This window comes from Vulpes vulpes, chromosome 7, assembly GCF_048418805.1.
Source record: "Vulpes vulpes isolate BD-2025 chromosome 7, VulVul3, whole genome shotgun sequence".
Lineage (NCBI taxonomy): Eukaryota > Metazoa > Chordata > Mammalia > Carnivora > Canidae > Vulpes > Vulpes vulpes.
In genome coordinates, this window is record NC_132786.1 from 77,030,904 (window position 1) to 77,056,046 (window position 25,143).

At 37.1% G+C, this 25,143-nt stretch overlaps 1 protein-coding gene across 1 annotated transcript in view; it reads left to right on the forward strand.

Moving 5' to 3' along the window:
* WASL (WASP like actin nucleation promoting factor) overlaps positions 1-25,143 on the forward strand; it is a 71,109-nt gene that overhangs the window by 13,512 nt on the left and 32,454 nt on the right. The window lies entirely within an intron of this gene.

The window sequence follows — 25,143 nt, forward strand, 5'->3', positions numbered from 1 at the left end:
GTGAGTATACTGTTTTCAGTGGACGGACACATTATGGAAGATTGACCAGTTTCCTAGAGATAGTGAATTTTCTTTTTTCTTCTTATTTCTTCTAACATTCTCCCTATCGTTTGTGTGTGTATACATATATTCCATCTATCTTCACAGACTTGTTCTGTTATTTTACTATGGTAATTTTGAAGAAATAGAATTGCTTAAAGGGATATAAGCACGTTTAAAATTTGGTTTTATATGTCCAAATTGTGCTGTCCAATAATTTGTGCCTTTTATTATGATAATCTACTGTATTCTTTATAGTTCTTGAAAGTGCCCAATTCCTATGTAACTGTACCTATGGGACTATTGATGCTAAATAATATTAAGCAAGTATTAGCATAACTTTTTAAATTTAAGTCCACAAAAATATTCTGATTTTTTAAATGTGGTTTTCCTGAGTCCTGGATATGCTTTTTCTAAGAATTAGAGATTTTTCAATTTTATTTTATTTTATTATTTTATTTTATTTATTTTTAATTTTATTTATTTATTCATGAGAGACACAGAGAGAGAGAGAGGCAGAGACATAGGCAGAGGGAGTAGCAGGCTCCACGCAGGGAGCTCCACGATCACGCCCCAGGCTGAAGGTGGCGCTAAACTGCCGAGCCACCCGAGCTGCCTGAGATTTTTCAATTTTAAAGAGTCCAAATGTCCATTGGCTGATGAATGGATAAAGAAGATATGTTATACATAGACAATGGAATATTCCACAGCCATCAAAAAAGAATGGCATCCTTGCCCTTTACAATGATGTGGATGGAGCTAGAGTGTATTATGCTAAGTAAGTCAGTAAGAGAAAGACAAATACCGTATGATTTCACTCATGTGGAATTTAAGAAACAAAACAGATGAACATAGGGGAAGGGAAGGAAAATAAAATAAGGTGAAAACAGAGAGGGAGGCAAGCCATAAGAGACTCTTAACTATAGAGAACAAACCAAAGGTGGAGGGAAGGAGGATTGGGTAAATGGGTGCTGGGCATTAAGGAGGGTGCTGGTGATGAGCACTGGGTAAAGTGATGAATCAACAGATTCTACTCCTTAAACTAATGTTGCACTATATACTAACTAATTTGAAATTAAATAAAATCTTGGGGAAAAATAAAAATAGGATGAAAGTGAATGAACGAGAAGGTAAATATAACAAGGTGCTTTACAGATTTTATTTATTTATTCATGAGAAACAGACAGAGAGGTAGAGACACAGGCAGAGGGAGAAGCAGGCTCCATGCAAGGAGCCAGACATGGGACTCCATCCTGGGTCTCCAGGATCATGCCCTGGGCCGAAGGCAGTGCTAAACCACTGAGCTACCCAGGCTGCCCAGGTGCTTTACAATCAAAGTTTTATGTATCTCCCTTGTAGGAGTAGGATATTATGGGTTTTTCAAATAAAGCAAGTAAGAAGGTTGCATTAATATTTATTGTCACCAATAATTTTCCCCTTACTTTACCTAGCCACCTTACAAACAAGATTTTGTCAAACATAAAAGTAATTAGTTGGGTAGTTTGTTTTAAAAACTCATCACAAGGGACACCTGGGTTGATCAGTGGTTGAGCTTTCTGTCTTCGGCTCAGGGTGTGATCCCAGGATCCGGAATTGAGTCCCACATCTGGCTCCTTGCAGGGAGCCTGCTTTTCCCTCTGCCTGTATCTCTGCCTTTCTCTCTCTGTGTCTCTTATGAATAAATAAATAAAATCTTAAAAAAAATAACTCATCACGGGTAATTTTTTTCACTTTTAAAATGAAGTATGATTTACATACAATAAAATACAAAGATACAAATCTTTGTATACTTAATTTTTATATACCTAAATACAAAGATTGATGAATTTTGACATGTGATACACTTGTGTAATGAACACCCAGAAAAACCAAGATTAGGAATATCTCTAACACCTTATAAAGTTCCCTATGTCTCTATCCAGCCAATTACTTTCTAATTCTTAACCTCTCCTTTACCCATCCCCCCCCACCCTCCCCCACCCCAGTCCTTAGCAATCCCTTTTTGATTTCTATCACTATGGCTTAGTTTTTGCCTGTTTTGACTTTTTTCACTCAGCATGTTTTTGAGATTTCTCTGTGTTATTGCATAGGTATTTGTTTTTATTGCTCAGTAGTGTTCCATTGAAGAATGTATTACAGTTTATGCATTCTCTTATTTATGGATATTTAAGTTGTTTCCAGTTTGGCACAATTAAAAATAAGGCTTCTGTTAATGTTCTGGCACAAGTTTTTTTTATGTCTCGCACAAGTTTTTTTTTTTTTTTTTTCCTTTGGGATAAATACCTAGGAGAAGAATTACATTATTGTAGGAAGACATATTTTATAACAAACAGATAGTTCTCTAAGTGGCTAATGCTGTTTTGCATGTCGACCAACAACATATGGGATGTCTAGTTCCATGTCTTCTCCAACATTTGGTATGGTCAGTCTTTTTGATTTTAGCCATTTTAGTAGGTGTGAATTAGTGTCTCAGAGTGGCTTTTATTTGCATTTTCCTGACAGGTAATGATGTTGAACAACCTTTCATGTGTTTATTATCCATTTAAGTATCTTTGTTTTTTATGTAGCTTTTCAAACCTTATTCATATATTTAGTGAGTTATCTGTTATTAATGACTTCATATATTTTGGACACAAGGTCGTTTATCTACTTCAAATATTTTCTCCCAGTCTGTGGCTTGCCTAATTATTTCCTAAGTGATGTCTATTGATGGGTTGAATTATTTTGTTTTGATAAGGTCTAATTTATAATTTGTTTTTCTTTTCCAGAAAATGTTTTTTGTATTCTAAGAAGTCTTTGCCTATGCCAAGGTTGCAATGATAGTTAAATGTTTCTTGTAGTTCTAATTTTTTTATATTTAGGTTTCATTTCTAATTTTTTAATCTCTAATTGTTTTATATGGAGTGCAGAAAGAGATGAGATGATCATTTGATTTTTTTTTTTTTCCTCTTTAGAGGTCCATTTTTGGGACGCCTGGGTGTGGCTCAATGGTTGAGCGTCTACCTTCAGCTCAGGGCATGATACCAGAGTCCCGAGATTGAGTCCCACATCAGGCTCCCTGCATGGAGTCTGCTTCTCCTCCCTCTGCCTATGTCTCTGCCTCTCTCTGTGTCTCTTGTGAATAAATAAATCTTTTTTTTTTAAAGGTCCATTTTTTTCCATATAGTTCCTTACCCATTTGATAATTGTAATTCATAAAGAAGAATCATCATGGGGCACCTGGGTGGCTCAGTCACTTGTGTCTGCCTTCAGCTCAGGTCATGATCCTGGGGTCCTGGGATTAAGCTCTATGTCAGGCTCCTTGCTCAGCAGGGAACCTGCTTTTTCTTTTCCCTCTGCCACTACCCTGCTTGTGCTCTCTGTCAAATAAATAAAATCTTAAAAAAAAAAAAAAAAAAGAATCATCATGACCAAGTGGGGTCATCAGTGTACATTGCCTCATTAACAAAATAGAAAAAAAAAATCATATTACTAGGTGCAAAAAAAGAAAAGTTGGCAAAAGCGAACACTTCTTCATGATAAAAAGTTGCCGGCAAACTAAGCATAAACAGCAGCTTCCTCAATTTGTAAAGGGACATCTGTGAAAAAAGCCTACTGTCCCCCACCAGTATCAGGAACAAAGATAGAATGTCTATTCTTACCACTTCTATTCCAGGTTGTGTTAGAGATCTAAGCTAGGTAAATAAGGCAGGAATAATAAAAGGCATAAAGATGGGGAGGAAAAAAATAAAACTTCCATTATTCACAGAAGACATGGTTGTATGCAAAAATATTATAGAATCTAAAAAATATTACAGAATCTGTAAAAAAAAAAAAGCTACTGGAACTAATAATTGAATTTAGCAAGGTTTCAGGATACAGGGTCAATGTACTACATACTTGTATATGTTAGCAATTAGAAAATAAAAATTTTAAATAATACCATTTACGATAGCATATGAAGAAAATACCTAGAAATACATGAATATTGAGATATGTTCATGGCTTGGAAAACTCAATATTGTTACAATACCCACTCTCACCAAGTTGGTCAATAGATCTAACACAATCCCAATCAAAATCCCAGAAGGAAAAGTTAAAACACATAAAGTTTAGGTAGACATTCGGAGGACCTAGAATAGCCGAAACAATCTTGAAAAAAGAATCTCAAAACCAGGTGCACCATACCTGATTTTAAGACTTTGATAAAGCTATAATAATCAAATCATTGTTATATTGGCATTATGTAAAAGGTTCTAAGTCAAGTCAGTGATGAAGAATGAGACTTGCCTCTCTCTATGAATGGAGTTTGAGATGGAAGCAAATTCCTGTGGTTTGTGGCTTTAAAATACTAGGAATGGGGATGCGTTAACTTAGAGTTTTCACCATTTCATATTTATGACTAATTGAAATGCCAAGAAGAGAACTTGTTCTAAAAATAATGTAAATACTACAGATTAGCAATTTCTACCTTTCTGACAAAGTTTTTTTTTTGTATATTTTTTATTGGAGTTCAATTTGCCAACATAAGCATAACACCCACGTGCTCATCTCGTCAAGTGCCCCCCTCAGTGCCTGTCACCCAAAAACCCCCCACCCGCCTCCCTTTCCACGACCCCTTGTTCATTTCCCAGAGTTAGGAGTCTCTCTTGTTCTGTCCCCCTCACTGATATTTTCACTCATTTTCTCTCCTTTCCCCTTTATTCCCTTTCACTAATTTTTATATTCCCCAGATAAATGAGAACTGTATAATGTTTGTCCTTCTCTGATTGACTTCACTCAGCATAATACCCTCCAGTTCTATCCACGTTGAAGCAAATAGTGGGTATTCATCGTTTGTAATGGCTAATATTCTATTGTATATATAGACCATATCTTGATCCATTCATCTGTTGAAGGATATCGGGACTCTTTCCACAGTTTGGCTATTATGGACATTGATGTTATAAACATTGGGGTGCAGGTGTCCTGGCATTTTACTGCATCTATATTTTTGAGGTAAATCCCCAGCAGTGCAATTGCTGGGTCATAGGGCAGTTCTATTTTTAACTCTTTGAGGAACCTCCACACAGTTTTCCAGAGTGGCTGTACCAGTTCACATTCCCACCAATAGTGCAAGAGGGTTCCCCTTTCTCAACATCCTCTCCAACATTTGTTGTTTCCTGTCTTGTTAATTTTCCCCATTCTTACTGGTGTGAGGTGGTATCTCATTGTGGTTTTGATTTGTATTTCCCTGATGGCAAGTGATGCAGAGCATTTTCTCATGTGCTTGTTGGCCATGTCTGTGTCTTCCTCTGTGAAATTTCTGTTCATGTCTTTTGCCCATTTCATGATTAGATTGTTTGTTTCTTTGCTGTTGAGTTTAATAAGTTCTTTATAGATCTTGAATACTAGCCCTTTATCTGATAGGTCATTTGCAAATATCTTCTCCCATTCTATAGGTTGTCTTTTAGTTTTGTTGACTGTTTCTTTTGCTGTGCAGGAGCTTTTTATCTTAAGTCCCAATAGTTTCTTTTTACTTTGTTTCCCTTGCCTTCATAGATGTATCTTACAAGAAGTTGCTGTGGCCAAGTTCAAAAAGGGTGTTGTTGCCTGTGTTCTCCTCTAGGATTTTGATGGATTCTTGTCTCACATTTAGATCTTTCATCCATTTTGAGTTTATCTTTGTGTATGGTGTAAGAGAATGGTCTATTTTCATTCTTCTGCATGTGGCTTCTGATAAAGTATTTAAAAATAATTTTTATAATTAGCAGTAATATTCTAAAAAAGACAATTTAATTGAGCTAATGAATGAGTACAAAATGCACTTAAAATACTGTGCTGGGGCTAAGTGTACATAATTGGAGATTATGTACATGTGGCCTTTGGTTTCAGAGGATGTATGGTGTATTGGTGAAGCAGATCCTATGTAGCGATCTATCACAAGTCATTCAATGAAATGTGCTTCATTGGATGTGTAAATGAAACACTGGGATATGCAGAGGGAGAAGTATTTGAGGAAGTAGGGGGAAAACTTGGATATTTGAACTAGGTATATGGAATTTGAAAAGTTTTAGATAATACAGCAAACAAACATCATTAAGATGTTAAGATGAGAAATATGGTAATATGGGCATCTGCACATTATTTGGTTGCTGTCTGATGAATATTGGGTTAATAGCAGGAGATGAAGGTAAAGTTGTTAATTGCCCCAGGTTAAGAGCGAACTTGAATCCTTGCCAAACAGTTGGACCTTATTCTTATCAAATAGGAATCTACTATGTTTTTTGAGCATGAATCTATACATTAAAAGATAATTGACAAAAATATATGGAGAATAAAAATAAAATAAAGGCAGACGTCCTCTTAGGCTTTTCAAATACTTGAGGCCAAAGGAAGGTATAAATTTCAGGTCCCCATTTATACAATTGTGCATATACATACAGTGGAAAAAGTGTCCTTTCTCATTGATTTCCATTAAAACTCAGAGGTATGAGAATGTATTTATTATAAAAATTTAACAAGTTGGGGCAGCCCAGGTGGCTCAGTGGTTTAGCGCCACCTTCAGCCCAGGGCCTGATCCTGGATCCCGCGTCAGGCTCCCTGCATGAAGCCTGCTTCTCCCTCTGCCTGTGTTTCTGCTTCTCTCTCTCTCTCTCTCTCTCTCTCCCTCCCTCCCTCTCCGTCTCCCCCTCTGTCTCTCATGAATAAATAAATAAAATCTTAAAAAATAAATAAATAAATAAATAAATAAATAAATAAATAAATAAGTAAATAAATAAAAATTTAACAAGTTTATTGTTAAGGTTCTTTGGTACAAATAACAGAAACTAATTCTGGCTGGCTTAAGCAAAAAGGAGTTTATTGGCTATCAGAGATCCCTTGGAACCTGGAACAGAATTGAATAAAACTTAGGGAACAGCAAGAGGCTGCGAAGTTGTGAGAACAATAGCAAGAGTTGGCGGAACTTCTCTCAATTCCAGTCATCTCTTTCTTCAACCTTCAGTCCTATGACTCAGTTTGGAATTCTGAATTTTTAAGAGAGAATCTCTGTTGAGCTTCAGCACAGGGGAGATAGGCTGTGGGTCTCTAACATCAGAAGTATTAGGAATCGGGGACAGGCAGTGCCTGCTTAAGATAGGTTAACTATGTATATAAAAATTAGTGCAATTTTTATTAAAGATATAGTACATGATTATTTATTTGGTGTGTCACTGGCCTAAACCTGCTTTAGGTGCCATCATTAAAAATATTTCCTTTACTAGGGGTGCCTGGGTGGCTCAGTCAGTTAGTTGTCCAGCTCTTGATTTTGGCTCAGGTCATGATCTCAGTGTCCTGTAATCAAGCCCTGAGTCAGTGCTGCACTTGCTGTGGAGTTGGCTTGTCCCTCTCCCTCTGCTCCTCCCCCGGCTGTGCGCACAAGCACGCTGTCTCTAAAATAAATCTTTTAAAAAATATTTACTATACTGAAGTGCTTTTTTAGTTATAATTCTGATCCTAGATCTGCAGACCATAAAGGTGTAAGGTTGTCTTTCATGTTTTTGCAAGCTTAGGTTCTCCTTTTAATTGACCAATTTGCTGAAAACAGGACATATTAATCCTCTAATTAGTTTCTGTAAGCTAGTAGTAGAGCTTTAAAATGATCTGATTGGAAGTAGAGCAACTGATACTATGGTAATACCAGTGTCATAATAATTAACATTCGATAAGTGTATACAATGACAAGCAATTTTACAATACACTTTCTGTGTATTATTTTATTCAATTTTAATCGCCCTATGATGAAGAAATTGTTCAGAGCACTTTACATGTATTAACTAATTTATAACAAAAAATGAAGTTAGTAATATTATCCTTATTTTGCTGATCAGGAAATGGATAGGGAGGAGGAATACATAATCACCTAAAAAACAGTTAGCAAGTAAGTGATGGGATCTATCCCAGAGTCTGTGCTTTCTTTAGTCTTCGTATTATTCCCTGGGACATCTCTGATTCTCTACTTCACCTTGTCCCCAGTGAGAACTCAGGGTTTGCTTCTCAGCCTTCCCAGAGCACTTTGTTTCTGCTTTCATTTGGTACATTTTTATTTGATAGCATACTTTGTTATTTTTTCAAACATATCTCCCTAACTAGGTTATTAATTTATCAAAGACAGAGACCAACCTTTAATTGTTTTTCTATTTTCAGATATAATAAATATCTGTTAAATTGAATTTAATGCCCTATTCAAACTTAGTCTCTAAATTAGCTAGACATTTTGTGACTAAATAGGATTTTATTAATTCTTTTTAATATGAATATTCCTTGTCTGATGATCCCAACTCTGTTCTACCCTTGACTTTATAAATTCCATGTCTTATTCTAAGAAAGTATTTATATAAAATCTCTTCCCTAGGATTTTCCAGAGTAGTACTGTCCAATGAAGCTTTTTATGATAGTGGACATATTCTATGCCATTTAATAAGTAGCCACCCATGGCTATTGAGCTTTTGAAATGTGGCTAGTATGACCAAGGAACTGAATCTTCAACTTTAAATAGCTATATGTGGCTATTGACCTCCTTATCAGTGTAGCTCCATTAAGCAGAAAGGAGTCTAGAACCTAAATAGCACCCTTCTATCTCCTGCCTAGTCACCTAGAAAAGGCACTCACCTGGAGAGGATAGTAACATTGTAAAATCTATTTGGTTCAAAGTTAATTAATTTCCAAATAATTTAAGCACTAAATATATTTATTATATTTACATGGGATGCAAGCCACCCATTCCATTTAGAGAGAAAATCATTAGTTTTTGCTTTAGTAGCACTTAGTGTAATATTAGTAGAATTATATAAAATCCTAACATTTTCCCCTGCCCCCCAAGTTTATGGTTTACTAATGGTAGAGATCTTTTGAAAGAAAAAATAGCATGATCAACCTTTTTTAAAAAATATAGTCTGCTTCCTTCTCCTTTGTGGTAGTTGCAATCAAACATCTAGTTAGGTGTGTTCATTCAGTAATAACTAGAGTTAGAAATATTGGTTCGTGCATTTTGAGTAAAAAATGCCTTTTGAAACTAGCAACATTGAGCTTTCTGAGGAACTATTTTAAAACCTAGTTTACTAAATAAATGGTTTTTCAAGTTATTGATTAGATTGTTAATGTTTTACACTATAAGTCTGAAATTGCTAGTAAAGTGTAAATTTTTAAACTGAAGAATAATTGAAATACAATATTCTATTAGTTTCAGGGTACAACATAGTGATTCAATATTTATATTGAACCATATCACCTATATCCCCTTCCCTGGTTACCATAACATGTAAATCTTAAAAACAACTTTAGAAAGGTTCTTGCCTTTCCTTTTTTTCTCTTCTAATTCTTACACATAATGTATGAGAGAGCCTCAAGTATTGAATTTAAAGTCCTTAGTTAGGTTGTATGTTGAATTTAAGCTATCACTTTACTCTCCAATAAACCTTCTCTTTGTATGTCCTTCCCCCACCTTGATTGTACTTAACAAAAGTCAAGCAAATTAAATGTGTGTATGTATATAATATATAATGTATACAATATATATATAATATGTAATATGTACACACATCCTTTGACTTTAAAAATTTGGATAATTATGAGTTACTGCCTATAGAGGAACAAGTAGGGAAGACAAAGCCAATTGAATTTTATTTAAACTTGCTTGTCTTGATTAATCATGTTTAAGAGTTCAGAAAACTCTAAGGGAAAGTTTTTGAAAGAAATCATAGACTTTGGCCTTCATTACAGACATAGGCTATCTCTTTATAGTAGCCAAAGTTTGCTTTTTTATTACTTTATGCATTCAGATATGATAGTAGGTTATGTTAATGCAGTGTGTTATTTTCAGCAATGTTCATTTTTCATTTTTAAGGGGAAGGCTTTTTAAAGCTACTAGAAATTCAAGGATCCTTTTTCCCTCCACATTTATGCCATGATATGACTTAAGTAGGTCTTTTTCTTTCTTTTGTGTATTTTCAAATGAATATTTAGTTTTTTGAAAAGCTAAAAGAGTCACATGCTTTAAAATCAAAATGTATGAAAGCAAAGTTTTTTTTTTCCAACCTATCTTGCATTTGCCTAGGAAGCTTCCCTGACAGAACACCTATGCATACACAAAATATCTAGTAACTGTGTCCCTTTCCAGTTTTATGCATACTGAGGCAATTATTGATTTTTGCTCCTGTTGTCCAGAAATGTTAACATACTATACCTTTCATTTTACAGCTTACCTTCTTCTCACAGCAGTGTAACTTGAGGATCTTTCTTTATCATTACTTAGAGCCTCTTCATTCTTTTTTTTTTCTTTTTTCTTTTTTTAGCTGCTGTATTGTATTTCAGTGTATAGCTGAATTTAATGAGTGGTTATTTTTCTTGATGACTTAAAAATTCCAGTTGCCTGAATGATTTTGGATAATATTTAGGTTCTGAAGATCTTAATTAATAAATGTAAGATTTGAAGTATTCCAGTGATTTTGATGGAAGACTTTCTAAAGTATGTACCTTTGCCATAGTTTAGTTAAATAGACCAAGCACATTTCTGAACTTAGTTTAACTTCTGTATGGTAAACTAGGTTATCTCTGTGAATGTTTTGGGTACCATATATTTTACCATGCTATGTTTCCTTGCTCCAAAGGAAATATATCATTATTGTAGGATGCAAATTGTCATATCATGCTGCATCTTATGAATTTATTCATTTTGACTGTGGTTAAGACTTAAGTTTTTTAGGGTTATTGCTGGTCAGTTGTAGCTCTTCTTTCACTCTCTATGTTATATTATCTTTGATTATGTAATATTTCTCATCCCTGCTAATGATTAGGTACTTCTATCTCAGTATTTTGTAGATTTGTTACTGTTTTGCATAAGCAAGATTGTTTGAGTAATGCTTGCCTTTATTTTCTGAGTATGTAGGCTTTATTGCAGAGGATGTATGGCAGATGGTCCAGGAAGCATTCAAATGGACTTCCTTTCAGAGAATTGTTATTAGTACTTGTGCATACTAGTAGGAAAACTCTTGTACCAGCTACATCAGAGATCATAATTTTCCTATTCCAAGTATGTATGTATGTATGTTGATGTATAGTTGACATAACAACATTGTTAGTTTCAGGTGTGTACAACATATGCTCACCACCAAAAGTGTAGATACTATACAATGTTATACAATATTGACTATGTTCCCTGTAGTTTTTTAAATGAACTCTAAGTTTTTCAGCATGTTTACTTCTTATAGACTTAATTCTGTATTTCATTTTATTCTTCAGCATTTCCTGTCCACTAAAAAATGTTCAGCCTGACCATTGGTGTAGTTTGAGAGGCCCTAATTACCTAACCAGTCCACTGACTTTTGAAAAGAATCTTCTTGGTGAGGCCCAGTGAAAGAAAAAGTGCTTCCTTCTTCTGATTTTTTTTTTCCTTCTTCTGATTTTTGATGAATGAAATTAACTAGTGTCTTGTGAGGCAAGCTCATGTTGCTTATTCTCATAAATAATATGATATTAACAGTTGGTTAAGTTGTAACACTTTTTTGAGAGAGTCAGGGAAGGGAATATAGGTGACATCTGAACTGAGGTTTGAAAAGTGGGCAGAATTAGGTAAAATGAGAGAGAGTTTTGTTTTTGTGAGCACAGAATTGAAAAGATCAGGAGGTGAGAGAGAGAATGATTTAGAGATAGAAGGTCCCATCTGTTTTCAGTATACAGTGTAACATAGGAGAATGAGGCTGCACATGCATTTCTTTTTGTGACTGGGAACAAGTTATTTCCTACATCATTTTGTGAATATTCTGCATTGTTCAGGCCACATGTAACTATCTATTTTATTTTACCAGACTGATAAAGAATCCATAAGTCAGGTCAAATGAGGAATGATCAAAATAAATTCTTACTGAAAAAGAGATGACCTGAGAAGTTGGGTTACTGGGGATCTTTATGGAAGTGAACGTGTTACTACCACTACACAGATATAAGTATGCTTTAATTAGTGGGGAACAGTTTACATCTCCAGTTTTGCAGCATTGTAGCCAAAGTAACTAGCCCTGTGCCTAGCAACTGTTCAACAGATATTTAAATAAATGATGAAAAATTGAATACCTATGAGTAGAAATTGCCAGGAAAACAGGTTTAGGTTCAGTATTAATTTTCTCTGAGTTGCTCAACAATAAGAGTTTTTCCCCTTGAGTTGTGAGCTCTCCATTACAGCAAGCTTTCAAGCAAATGTTATTTCATCATCTATTAAGAATATTAGATGAAGGATTTCTACTTTGGATAGAAGGTTGACTATAAAAGACTTGCAACCCATCCCCTCCCCCCCCCCCCCCACACACACACAGCCATTGACCTTTCACATGTTTTTTATTGAGTGGGTTTTTAAAAGTTGCTTGGCCACAGTTTTCTTATATGGATAAGGTCATTATATGTTAAAAGGTTACTACATTAAGTTTGGTTAGGCAAAAGGAGTATACTAACTTAGATAATTTGTTTTTTTCAAGATATAGAATCCTGTTGCTGCAATTGATGCATGATTTTTCTTACGCCAAGTAAGGCTGATCCAGGTTTTGTGGCCTGAACCTTAGACAATTTGGAGAGGTTCTCTTTAAAAAAAGAGAATCCAAAATTAAATATAAAAATGAAGGCTTACTTACTATGAGAAAAGATCACAACAAAAAAATACCATAAACATCACAAAATCCAGAAAAATAGTTTATTATTATAACTTATTTCTGTTATTATTAATTGACTGATACGCCTTCCCTTTTTTTGAAGATTTTATTTTATTGAGAGAGTGAGTGAGAGAATGAGTGGGGGGAGGGGCAGAAGAGAAGCAAACTCCCTGAGTGGCAGGGACCCCAGTGTGGGTCTTAATCTCAGGACCCTGGGATCAGGACCTGAGCTGAAGGCAGACAGTTGACTGAGCCACCCATGCACCCTGTTACACCTTCTTGATATTTTTTCCTATTTTGGCTACATAATTCATTGAACACCTCTTTACATGACAACAATTTTATGTTTTCTAAGAGAGAACCTTTCCTCTTAAACAGGGGTTGGTAAAGTATAGCCTATTAACTAAATCCAGCCTGCTTGTATTTGAAAATGAAGTTTTATTAGAACATCTGCATCTCCAAATTATCTATGGCTGCTTTTGCACACAGCATAGGGCAGAGGTAGAAGAGATCAAATAGCCCACGATGCCTAAAATATTAACTATGTGGCACTTTACAGAAAAAGACTCCTGCTGTAGTGTGTTTGATGAAAATGTTGATAGTTGTGAAGCTGAAGGAAATCTCCTGAAAGCAGTTACTGGTGGTGGTACATCTTTAATTTCCTTCACTTTATTGAGAGGGTGCTTCTTGCCTGGGGAAAACTCCAGGTTTTTTTTTGTTTTGTTTTGTTTTGTTGTTGTTGTTGTTGTTTTTATCTCAATTGACTGGACTACTCCCCCATTCCCAGAAGTGTTCCTGAAGTTTGGTTTTAGTATGCCACCTCCAGCAGGGAGCCAGACAGTACTCATTCAGACCCTTTCCTTGGGGTTAAAGTTTGGGTCTGGATGCATTTTGTGGTCCAAGAGGGACAGATGTTGAAGTAATGCATTTTTGATGGAATTACCAGGATCACCTTCAAGGATAGCTAGAGAGAAGCCCCTAAGCGTGAGGTTGGGGTTACTGCTACCTCATGTGCTCCCTAAAGGAGAATGAGCCAAACTTTGTAAGGGTCTCTTCCAGGTAAACGACCCTGAAACTTAAACTAATTGACTTCATGGTAAATCTACCTTTGTCCCAGGACATATAACTTAATATCTGTTTCAAGTTTTTCTTTTCATAAAGATCCTTTCTTCTCATATACTAGCAAACCTCTGTTTTCCACCACCACTAACCTTCCCTTATGCTCCTCCCAAATAAAGTAAGCCAAATGGGATCAGTAGAGGAATAAAATTATAATAAGGATATATAGTTTTTTGATAATCATTTAAATGGGATAGGGCAAAAGTATAACAAATTAGGACCTGGGATGAACCAGTGAATAGTGTATAGGGAATATAAAATGAGCATCTGATTGTGAAATTCATCCAGAGCTGACTAAGATGACTTTTGGCAAATAAATTAACCTCTTCTATAAAATGAGGGGATTGGATTATATTCTGGATAAAGTTATGGAGAAATGGGGATCCCTGGGTGGCGCAGTGGTTTAGCGCCTGCGTTTTGGCCCAGGGCGTGATCCTGGAGACCCGGGATCGAATCCCACGTCAGGCTCCCGGTGCATGGAGCCTGCTTCTCCCTCTGCCTGTGTCTCTGCCTCTCTCTCTCTCTCTCTCTCTCTCTCTCTCTGTGACTATCATAAATGATTAAAAATTAAAAATAAAAAGTTATGGAGAAATGGTGTTGGGTTCAGGAACACGGAAATCCAGCAGTTAAGTACCTACCTTCTCTTCCCCTCTCTTCCCAAACTGTTATTTATTTGCACAGGAAAAGTGGTAGCAGAATAAAATATATGTGTGCGTGTGTGTGTGTGTGTGTGTGTATAATATATAAATTTTGTATATTTTGTAATAATATATAATGAATATACTTACGTTTTGTATACATAAAATATATACTATTTTATAGATATATATTTTCTGAAACATTTTATGTATAATATACTTTATATAGTTTATAATTTATACACTCATATTGTTATCAGGGCATGGGTCTTGGCTGGTAAATATTAAACTTCGGTCAGCTGAGGTCATAATCCTAGGGATCCTCCTTCCCACCTCCATCTTCGATCCCTGAAAATTGAACACTTCAGATTTCACCATAGGTTTTGCTGACTGTAAGAGAGAGGCATACAAAGGGAAGAGGAGACAAGAGGAAGGAAGAAAAACTTTTGAAAGCAGGTCTGCTTATCCTGCAGGGAGGGGAGAGGCAGAGGAGAGCAAGCCAATACCTATTTGCTGCCCTTTTAGCACAATGTTCTCACCTGCTTGCAAACATAAATCAGTCTGTAATGAGATCAGTATCACTATCACCTTTATCTATATATGGTTATCCTTCAAGTAGAAAATTAAGAGTATGGTAAACCTTGGAATTTGTGGTTTTAGCATCTATAATTTTGATGATAGGTAATGCTAAAGGTCTTTGCCACATAATTTACAATTTTCTGATACATGATTTAAATCACACGCACCATATGAGATTGATGTGTGGCTATGAGTGGTTTAGTGAGTGAGCCTAGTCTCTTGTACAGTACCTAGTTTTTAGTAAGGCTTTTGGATATAAAATGCATTTTAAAAATGATTCCAAAAAAGAAAGTACGTTGATAGCTCTAAAACTTTTGTGATTTTTAGATAAAAAATTTTGGTGACTTTACTGGTAATTTTAAACATATGCCCAGTATAAATGAATGGGAGGAAGGAGCTAGCACCATTTATTTTAGGTTATTATATTAAAAATAATCTCCTACATATAGCTGCAAAGAAACCGTCTAAAGACTGTGACTTAAAGCAGTATTGATTTATGTTTTATGATTCTGTGGATTGACAGGATGGTTAGTTTGTCACCTGTGCTCACTCATGCAGTGGCATTCAGCTTGCAGATCTAATAGGAACTGGCCTCAGCAAAGGCAAGGGGCCTTGCTCTTCATATCGTCTTGCACTTCAAGATTTTAGTGCAGCAGTTCTCAGATGATACAGGTAGTTTTCAACCTTCTTTCAAGATTTGCAGAGGTCGTCTTAGTCAAAGCAAGTCATATGGACAAACCCAGGGTCATTGGGGGAGAAGAGTATACCAGAACTGGGATACTAAGAGGAATCAGAAGACATTAGAGGAATGATAAACCACTATACCACATCTCTGGACAGGGTTTCCAAACTACACGTAGCTATTTATCTCTAAACCACAGAATTGAGCTGTGTTTGATGTTACTTTAGTATGAAATCTTTAACTTCATTCCATGCCACTCTTCCCTTTCTCAGCTCCCCAAACTCCTTTAGCACTTTCCCATAGGTAGGGTTTTGTTGATATGTCTGCAAAGAATGCTGTTTCCTCGCCTCTTCATTCCTTTGCTCACCTGACTTATTCAGTTTCATCCTCCAGATAAATTGTCACTTTGAGGAAGCCTTCCCAGGCTGGGTAAGTTTTATATTTTTCCTGCATATTGAATTTTTCCTTTAGCATTTGTAATAGTTATTAACGTCTGCACGCCCCATATCATGAGGATCATGTCTGTGTAATAAATCTTTTTACTCAACCTCACTTTTGTTTGCACCCCGCCCCCCATCACAGTTCCATGTATGCAGTAGGTACTCAATAAACATTTGGTAAATGAATATACGTAACATGTACCTTAACAGTCGTTTTCTTAAACAGCTACTAGGCCTAAAAGACCATTTCTACTTGATCTGAAAGACAGCAACTGTTACCACGTGACCACTTTTATTCACTGTTGACATTCTGTTACTGCTTTTGTCTTCTTCCCCTTCTAATCCTCCAACTTTGCTTTTTAAAAAATTACTGTTTCTTGTGGAGTCTTCTGTCTTTGATGTATTTTTAAATCTCTACCTTTTTCTATTTTTCTTTCTTTTTCTGGTTCTCATTGTGAAAGTTACCAAGAGATTAAAAAAAAAAATCTCTCCTTTCTATAGTAAATTGTGTTTTTTTCTCCTGGATAATTTTCACTGGTAGTCACCAATCAGGACTGTTGTTTTTCTTTTTTGAATTGCTGGTTTCTGTATTGGGTGTTTTTAATTTCTAATTTTTTTATTTTTTTATTGGAGTTCAATTTGCCAACCTATAGCATAACACCCAGTGCTCATCCCGCCAAGTGCTCCCCTCAGTGCCCATCACCCAGTCACCCCAACACCCCGCCCACCTCCCCTACCACAAACCCTTGTTCATTTCCCAGAATTAGGTATCTCTCATGTTTTGTCACCCTCACTGATCTTTTCACTCATTTTCTCTCCTTTCCCCTTTATTCCCTTTCACTAATTTTTATATTCCCCAAATGAATGAGACCATATAATGTTTGGCCTTTTCTGATTGACTTATTTCACTCAGCATGATACCCTCCACATCCATCCACGTCAAAACAAAAGGTGGGTAGTTGTCGTTTCTAATGGCTGAGTAATATTCCATTGTATACATATACCAAATCTTTATCCATTCATCTTTCCATGGACACCGAGGTTCCTTCCACTGTTTGGCTATTGTGGACATTGATGTTATAAACATTGGGGTGCAGGTGTCCCGGCGTTTCACTACATCAGTATCTTTGAGGTAAATCCCCAGCAGTGCAATTGCTGGGTCATAGGGCAGTTCTATTTTTAACTCTTTGAGGAACCTCCACACAGTTTTCCAGAGTGGCTGCACCAGTTCACATTCCCACCAACAGTGCAAGAGGGTTCCCCTTTCTCCACATCGTTTCCAACATTTGTTGTTTCCTGTCTTGTTAATTTTCCCCATTCTCACTGGCGTGAGGTGGTATCTCATTGTGGTTTTGATTTGTATTTCCCTGATGGCAAGTGATGCAGAGCATTTTCTCATGTGCTTGTTGGCCATGTCTATGTCTTCCTCTGTGAAATTTCTGTTCTTGTCTTTTGTCCATTTCAGGATTGGATTGTTTGTTTCTTTGCTGTTGAGTTAGATAAGTTTTTTCTAGATCTTGGATACTAGCCCTTTATCTGATAGGTCATTTGCAAATATCTTTTCCCATTCTGTAGGTTGTCTTTTAGTTTTGTTGACTGTTTTTTTTTGCTGTGCAGGAGCTTTTTATCTTAAGTCCCAATAGTTTCTTTTTGCTTTGTTTCCCTTGCCTTCATGGATGTATCTTGCAAGAAGTTGCTGTGGCCAAATTCAAAAAGGGTGTTGCCTGTGTTCTCCTCTAGGATTTTGATGGAATCTTGTCTCACATTTAGATCTTTCATCCAAAAAAAAAAAAAAAAAAAAGATCTTTCATCCATTTTGAGTTTATCTTTGTGTATGGTGTAAGAGAATGGTCTAGTTTCATCCTTCTGCATGTGGATGTCCAGTTTCCCCAGCACCATTTATTGAAGACACTGTCTTTTTTCTAGTGGATAGTCTTTCCTGCTTTGTCGAATATTAGTTGACCATAAAGTTGAGGGTCCACTTCTGGATTCTCTATTCTGTTCCATTGATCTATGTGTCTGTTTTTGTGCCAGTACCACACTGTCTTGATGACCACAGCTTTGTAGTACAACCTGAAATCTGGCATTGTGATGCCCTAAACTATGGTTTTCTTTTTTAATATTCCCCCGGCTAATCAGGGTCTTTTCTGATTCCACACAAATCTTAAGATGATTTGTTCCAACTCTCTGAAGAAAGTCCATGGTGTTTTGATAGGGACTGCATTAAATGTGTAAATTGCCCTGGGTAGCATTGACATTTTCACAATATTAATTCTTCCAATCCATGAGCATGGAATATTTTTCCATCTCTTTGTGTCTTCCTCAATTTCTTTCAGAAGTGTTCTGTAGTTTTTAGGGTATAGATCCTTTACCTCTTTGGTTAGGTTTATTCCTAGGTACCTTATGATTTTGGGTGCAATTGTAAATGGGATTGACTGCTTAATTTCTTTCTTCAGACTCATTGTTAGTGTATAGAAATGCCACTGATTTCTGGGCATTGATTTTGTATCCTGCCACACTACCGAATTGCTGTATGAGTTCTAGCAATCTTGGGGTGGAGTCCTTTGGGTTTTCTATGTACAGTATCATGTCATCTGTGAAGAGGGAGAGTTTGACTTCTTCTTTGCCAATTTGAATGCCTTTAATGTCTTTTTGTTGTCTGATTGCTGAGGCTAGGACTTCTATGTTGAACAGCAGTGGTGAGAGTGGACATCCCTGTCTCGTTCCTGATCTTAGGGGAAAGGCTCCCAGTGTTTCCCCATTGAGAATGATATTTGCTGTGGGCTTTTCGTAGATGGCTTTTAAGATGCTGAGGAATGTTCCCTCTATCCCTACACTCTGAAGAGTTTTGATCAGGAATGGATGCTGTATTTTGTCAAATGGTTTCTCTGCATCTATTGAGAGGATCATATGGTTCTTGTTTTTTCTCTTGCTGATATGATGAATCACATTGATTGTTCTACGAATGTTGAACCAGCCTTGCATCCCCGGGATAAATCCCATGTGGTCATGGTGAATAATATTCTTAATGTACTGTTGAATCCTATTGGCTAGTATCTTGTTGAGAATTTTTGAATCTGTGTTCATCAGGGATATTGGTCTGTAATTCTCCTTTTTGGTGGGGTCTTTGCCTGGTTTTGGAATTAAGGTGATGCTGGCCTCATAGAACGAGTTTGGAAGTATTCCATCTCTTTCTGTCTTTCCAAACAGCTTTAGTAGAATAGGTATGGTTTCTTCTTTAAATGTTTAATAGAATTCCCCTGGGAAGCCATCTGGCCTGGGACTTTGGTGTCTTGGGAGGTTTTTGATGACTGCTTCAATTTCCTCCCTGGTTATCAGCCTGTTCAGGTTTTCTAATTCTTCCTGTTCCAGTTTTGGTAGTTTGTGGTTTTTGAGAAATGTGTCCATTTCTTCTAGATTGCCTAATTTATTGGTGTATAGCTGCTCATAATAAGTTTATAAAATCGTTTTATTTCCTTGGTGTTGGTGGTGATCCCTTCTTTCTCATTCATGATTTTTAATTTGAGTATTTTCTCTCTTCTTTTTAATAAGGCTGGCTAATGGTTTATCTATCTTATTAATTCTTTCAAAGAACCAACTCTTGCAAGGTTTTGTTGATCTGTTCAACAGTTCTGGTCTATTTCATTGAGTTCTGCTCGAATCTTTATTAACGCTCTTCTTCTGCTGGGTGTAGGATCTATTTGCTGTTTTTTCTCCAGCTCCTTTAGGTGCAAGGTTAGCTTTTGTATTTGAGTTCTTTCCAGTTTTTAGATGGGTGCTTGCATTGCGATGTATTTCCCCCTCGGGACTGATTGCTGTATCCCAAAGATTTTGAACAGTTTTATCTTCATTCTCATTAGTTTCCATGGATCTTTTTAATTCTTCTCTAATTTCCTGGTTGACCCTTTCATCTTTTAGCAGGATGGTCCTTAACCTCCATGTGTTTGAAGTCCTTCCAAACTTCTTCTTGTGATTTAGTCCTAGTTTCAAGGCATTATGGTCTGAAAATATGCAAGGGATGATCCCAATCTTTTGGTAGCGGTTAAGAGCTGATTTGTGACCCAGTATGTGGTCTATTCTAGAGAAAGTTTCATGTGCACTTGAGAAGAATGTGTATTCAGTTTCGTTTGGATGTAAAGTTCTATAAATATCTGTGAAATCCATCTGGTCCAGTGTATCATTTAAAGCTCTTGTTTCTTTGGAGATGTTGTGCTTAGAAAATCTGTCGATTGTAGAAAGTGCTGTGTTCAAGTCACCAAGTATAAGTGTATTATTATCTAAGTATGTCTTAACTTTGGTTATTAATTGATATGCTTGGTGGCTCCCACATTCGGAACATAAATATTCATGATTGTTAGGGCCTCTTGTTGGATAGATGCTTTAAGTATGATAGAGTGTCCCTCTTCATCTCTTACTACAGTCTTTGGGATAAACTTTAATTTATCTGATACAAGAATTGCTACCCCTGCTTTCTTTTGAGGACCATTTGAATGGTAAATGGTTCTCCAACCTTTTATTTTCAGGCTGTAGGTATCCTTATGTCTGAAATGAGTCTCTTGTAGACAGCAAATAGATAGGTCTTGCTTTTTTATCCACTCTGTAACCCTGGGCCTTTTGATGGGGTCATTAAGCCCATTCACGTTCAGAGTTACTATTGAAAGATAGGAATTTAGTGTCATCATGATACCTATTCAGTCCCTGTTTTTGTGGATTGTTTCCTTGGACTTCCTCTTTCTTTTACAGAGTCCCCTTAATATTTCTTGTAGAGCTGGTTTGGTGGTCACATATTTTTTCTGTTTCTGCCTATCTTGGAAGCTCTTTATGTCTCCTATTCTGAATGGGAGCCTTGCTGGATACAGTATTCCTGGCTGCACGTTCTTCTCTGTTAGGACCCTGAATATATCCTGCCAGCCCTTTCTGGCCTGCCAGGTCTCTGTGGAGAGATCTGCTGTTAACCTAATACTTCTTCTCATAAAGGTTAGGGATCCCTTGTCTCTTGCTGCTTAAAGGATCTTCTTTTATCTTTGGAATTTCCAAGTTTCATTATTAAATGTCAAGGTATTGAACAAGTTTTATTGATTTTTTTTTGGGGGGGGGGGTCTCTCTATCTCCTGGATCTGAATGCCTGTTTCCCTTCCCAAGTTAGGGAAGTTCAGCTATGATTTGTTCAAATATACTTTCTGGTCCTCTGTCCCTTTCGGCGCCCTCAGGAACCCCAATTAAATGTAGATTTTTCCTTCTGAGGCTGTCATTTATTTCCCTTATCCTATCCTCATGATGTTTTAATTGTTTTTCTCTTTTTTCCTCAGTTTCCTTCCTTGCCATCAACTCGTCTTCTGTGTCACTCACTCTTTCTTCTATCTCGTTAACCCTTGTCATTAGGACCTCCACTTTGGATTGCATCTCATTTAATTGGTTTTTAATTTCAGCCCGATTAGATCTAAATTCTACAGTCATGAAGTCTCTTGAATCCTTTATGCTTTTTTCTAGAGCCACCAGTAGCTTTATAATTGTGCTTCTGAATTGGCTTTCTGACATTGAATTGTAATCCAAATTTTGTAACTGTGGGAGAGAGGACTGTTTCCGATTCTTTCTTTTGTGGTGAGTTTTTCCTTCTAGTCATTTTGCTCAGTGCAGAGTGGCTAAAAATAAGTTGTACTGGAAAAAGGAGAAAAGAGAGAAAAAAGAAAAAAGGGGGGTGGGACAAACAAAAAAAAACAAAGGGGGGTATCCTCTGATTCTATATACTGTAAATCCCTCGACTTCCCCTGGAACTTTCCAGCGCTGCTAGGCTAAGAACTTTCTCTTCTCCTGTCCTTCCTTCTGGTCTTCTGGGGGAGGGGCCTGCTTTGCTGATTCTCAGGTGTGTGCACCTGGGGGAGCTGCCCAGTCAGTCCCCTGCCAGGTGTACAGCTCAGTGGGAGCTGTTTATCCTGTGAGGCTCCTGCTCCCTGGCGGCCCGCTCAGCCCCAGGCACAGGGTGACACCAAGAGGAATACCACCACTGGTGGTGGCCAGATCTCCATCCCTGGCGTCAGCTCCCACAGTAACTACCGCAGCTCCCAGTCCGCAGGGGCCTGGATGCGCCAGAGAAGGGTGGCACTGATCTGCACAGCTCAGGGCCACCCGGTGGCAGGAGCGCCTTCACTGCCCTGTGTCCTCCCGGCTTCTGCCTGTCCTGGGGGTAGCGCTGGATCCTGGGCTGTGTCCCCGCGGAGCCCTGAGCTCCAGGGCCTGTGCCTCTGGAATCGTGCTTCCGGTGCTGCGCAGCCCCCTCTGTGCGGATTTGCCGCCTGAGCTGAGCCGCTGCCCAAGCTGCTCCGAGCTGCGCAGCCCCCTCTGTGCAGAGCCGCTGCCGGAGCTGGAGCCGGAGCCGACGCTTGGGCTCCTCCCAGGACCCTGCAGGGGTGCGCTCCAGCCCTTTCTGGTGCTGGCGGTGTGGCGAGCTCTCCCCCTGGGGCGCAGGTCCTCAGTTAGTGCCCCTGGGAGCCTGAGGGCATCCCCGCCCTTCCTGGGATCCTGCTCCAACTCCCTGGGAGCACCTTTCCCTTCGGGAAGATTGGTGAAGCTCCTGCTTGGTGAAGCTCCTGCTTCTCTGGGTTGGGGCTTTCCTGTCCTGGGGGCACTCGCTGCTTGGCCTTAGCCCGGCTCCTCGCAGAGCCCCTCCCCCTTGGATGCTTTTTTATTATTTTTTTTTTTCCGTTTTCCTACCTTGATAGAAGCGAGAACTCGTCTCTCTGTAGTATTCCAGCTGTTCTCTCTTTAAATCTTGGGCCGAATTCGTAGGTTTTCAGGATGATTTGAAAGTTATCTAGGTAAGTTGGTGGGGACAGGTGACTTGGGGACCCTACTCCTCAGCCATCTTGCCCCGCCTGTATTGGGTTTTTTAGGAGGTCATGTAATTGAGGTGTTTTTAAAAATTGCTCCTTGAGATCACTGCATAATTAAGAATTCTGCCAAATTCCTTGTTTAAATAACTTTCAATTTTTAATTGAAGTATAACCAAATTTTTTTCTGTACTTTCAATTTTTAATTGACGTATAACCAAATTTTTTTCTTTACTTTTGTAATTCCTTTTATGTTTCATAATTAAATTTCACATTCATGATACTAAGGGGACATTTCACATGAATATATCATCAGAATATTTAGGAACATACTTAAAATATCTTTATATAATGAGAAAACTTAGGATGGATTTTCCTGGTTTGATTTTTAGGAATTTGGGTACATACACATACACAGAAGCTGGAGTGTTTTGGCTATTAATCTAGGCCATTGTGACCATAAAAAAGATTTCTTTATTCAATCCTGTGGTTTCTTTTCCCACACTCAGTGTATTTTGGATATTAATTAAAAATATATCTTTAAAGATTATTTCCTTTAACAATATTGTGTATTTATTGGAATATTAAAATAATAATAGTTAATATTCACTTAATTCACTTAATAAGTCCCCTTAGTACTTGTAGGCAGTTGTTTGTCAAACAAGGATCTGTAAGACCTAGTATTTTCCAGTCTTTTTCCTGTCATTAGCTGATTCTATCTCTTTTATTAAAGAAGCATCTATTTTCCTGGTTTAAAATTCTTACTCTGACCTGTTACATAATGTGGTTGTTGTGATAATGTGTAAAGAATTTGAACTATAAAAGTAGTGGATATTTGTGATTTAAGTCTTACTCAGGATGAAGGTTCTAACAAAGTTTGTATCAGTATAGAAGGAATTTGAAGAAGTGGTAGTTTTCGTAGTTTTGGATCAGTGTGGGTGGTGGTTTATATATGTACATGTAGCATTGGCTCTGAGAAGAGAAACAACTTCCCAAGGCTGTCATGACTGTGCAAGTAGGTGGAGAGTCTTAGGCTTTTGTGAATCATATGGGCTTTAATATTTTTAATTTCAAAATAATTTCATACAGAAAAGTTACAGATGCAGTAACAAAGAATTCCTGCATATTTTCATCCAGATTTGTTAACCATTTATAACATTTTACCAGGGTTTCTTCTATGTATACATATGCGTATTATTATTTTCAGAATCAACTTGAGAGTAATGGCCAATATGATGCCCCTTTATAATACTTTAAGATGTGTATCCTCTTAAAAAATTGTTGATTTATTTATATGGCGGGGGGGGGGGGGGGGCAGAGGGAGAGAGAGAGAGAAACTTCAGGACCTGAGCCAAAACCAAGAGTCAGATCAATCAACTCTGCCACCCATTCATCCCCAAGATGTATATCCTTAAATAAAGGGCATTTATCATAGTATTATTATCAAAATCAGAATATGTAATTTTTAATTTAGCAAATGTTTGCTTAGTTGGAGCAAAGTGTAGGTAAAGTGAAAGTATAATCTAGAAACTATACTTTCTATAATATAGAAAGTATTTAGTTGCTTAAGGAAATTACAGTCTGCTTAATGGGTAATAAATCAATTACAGAAAATTACTCTATTTTAAAATAAGATCTGTGATGTAATGAGATTTACACAAGGTATTTAAAAAGGTACTCTAGAAATATGAAAAAAGCAGTCACTTAACATAGGGAATCAGTGAAATAGTTCCTGATGGTGCTGAGTAAGCCCAAGAGATAAAAATGCCCTGTGGAAGGACAGTGGGAGAGATTCACATCCCAGAATTCATCCTTTATCTTATTTCTGCCCTTGACAAAGTTCTGAGAGGATGAATATGTTACTGCAATAACTTCATACTGAAATATCAGCAATATGTTAAGATAGGACAGTTTCTATTTCTATGGAACTTGATGTAGTGCTTTTTTCCTTTTAATTAATAAATTTTAACCTAACTTTATTGGGCTAATAAGAAATAGATTTCCTTTCCTAAGCACTTGTCCCTGTGTTGTTTTTTTAATAATATCTTCTCAGTTATTAAAGACAAGAAGTAATGGCGTTGGTGAGCTGTAATTGCCTTAAAGGAATGGAAGGAATGTTTTTAAAAACTTAATGAAGCCACTGTCAATCTAGAGCACAAGGAATAGTCACTGTTTTTATATTTC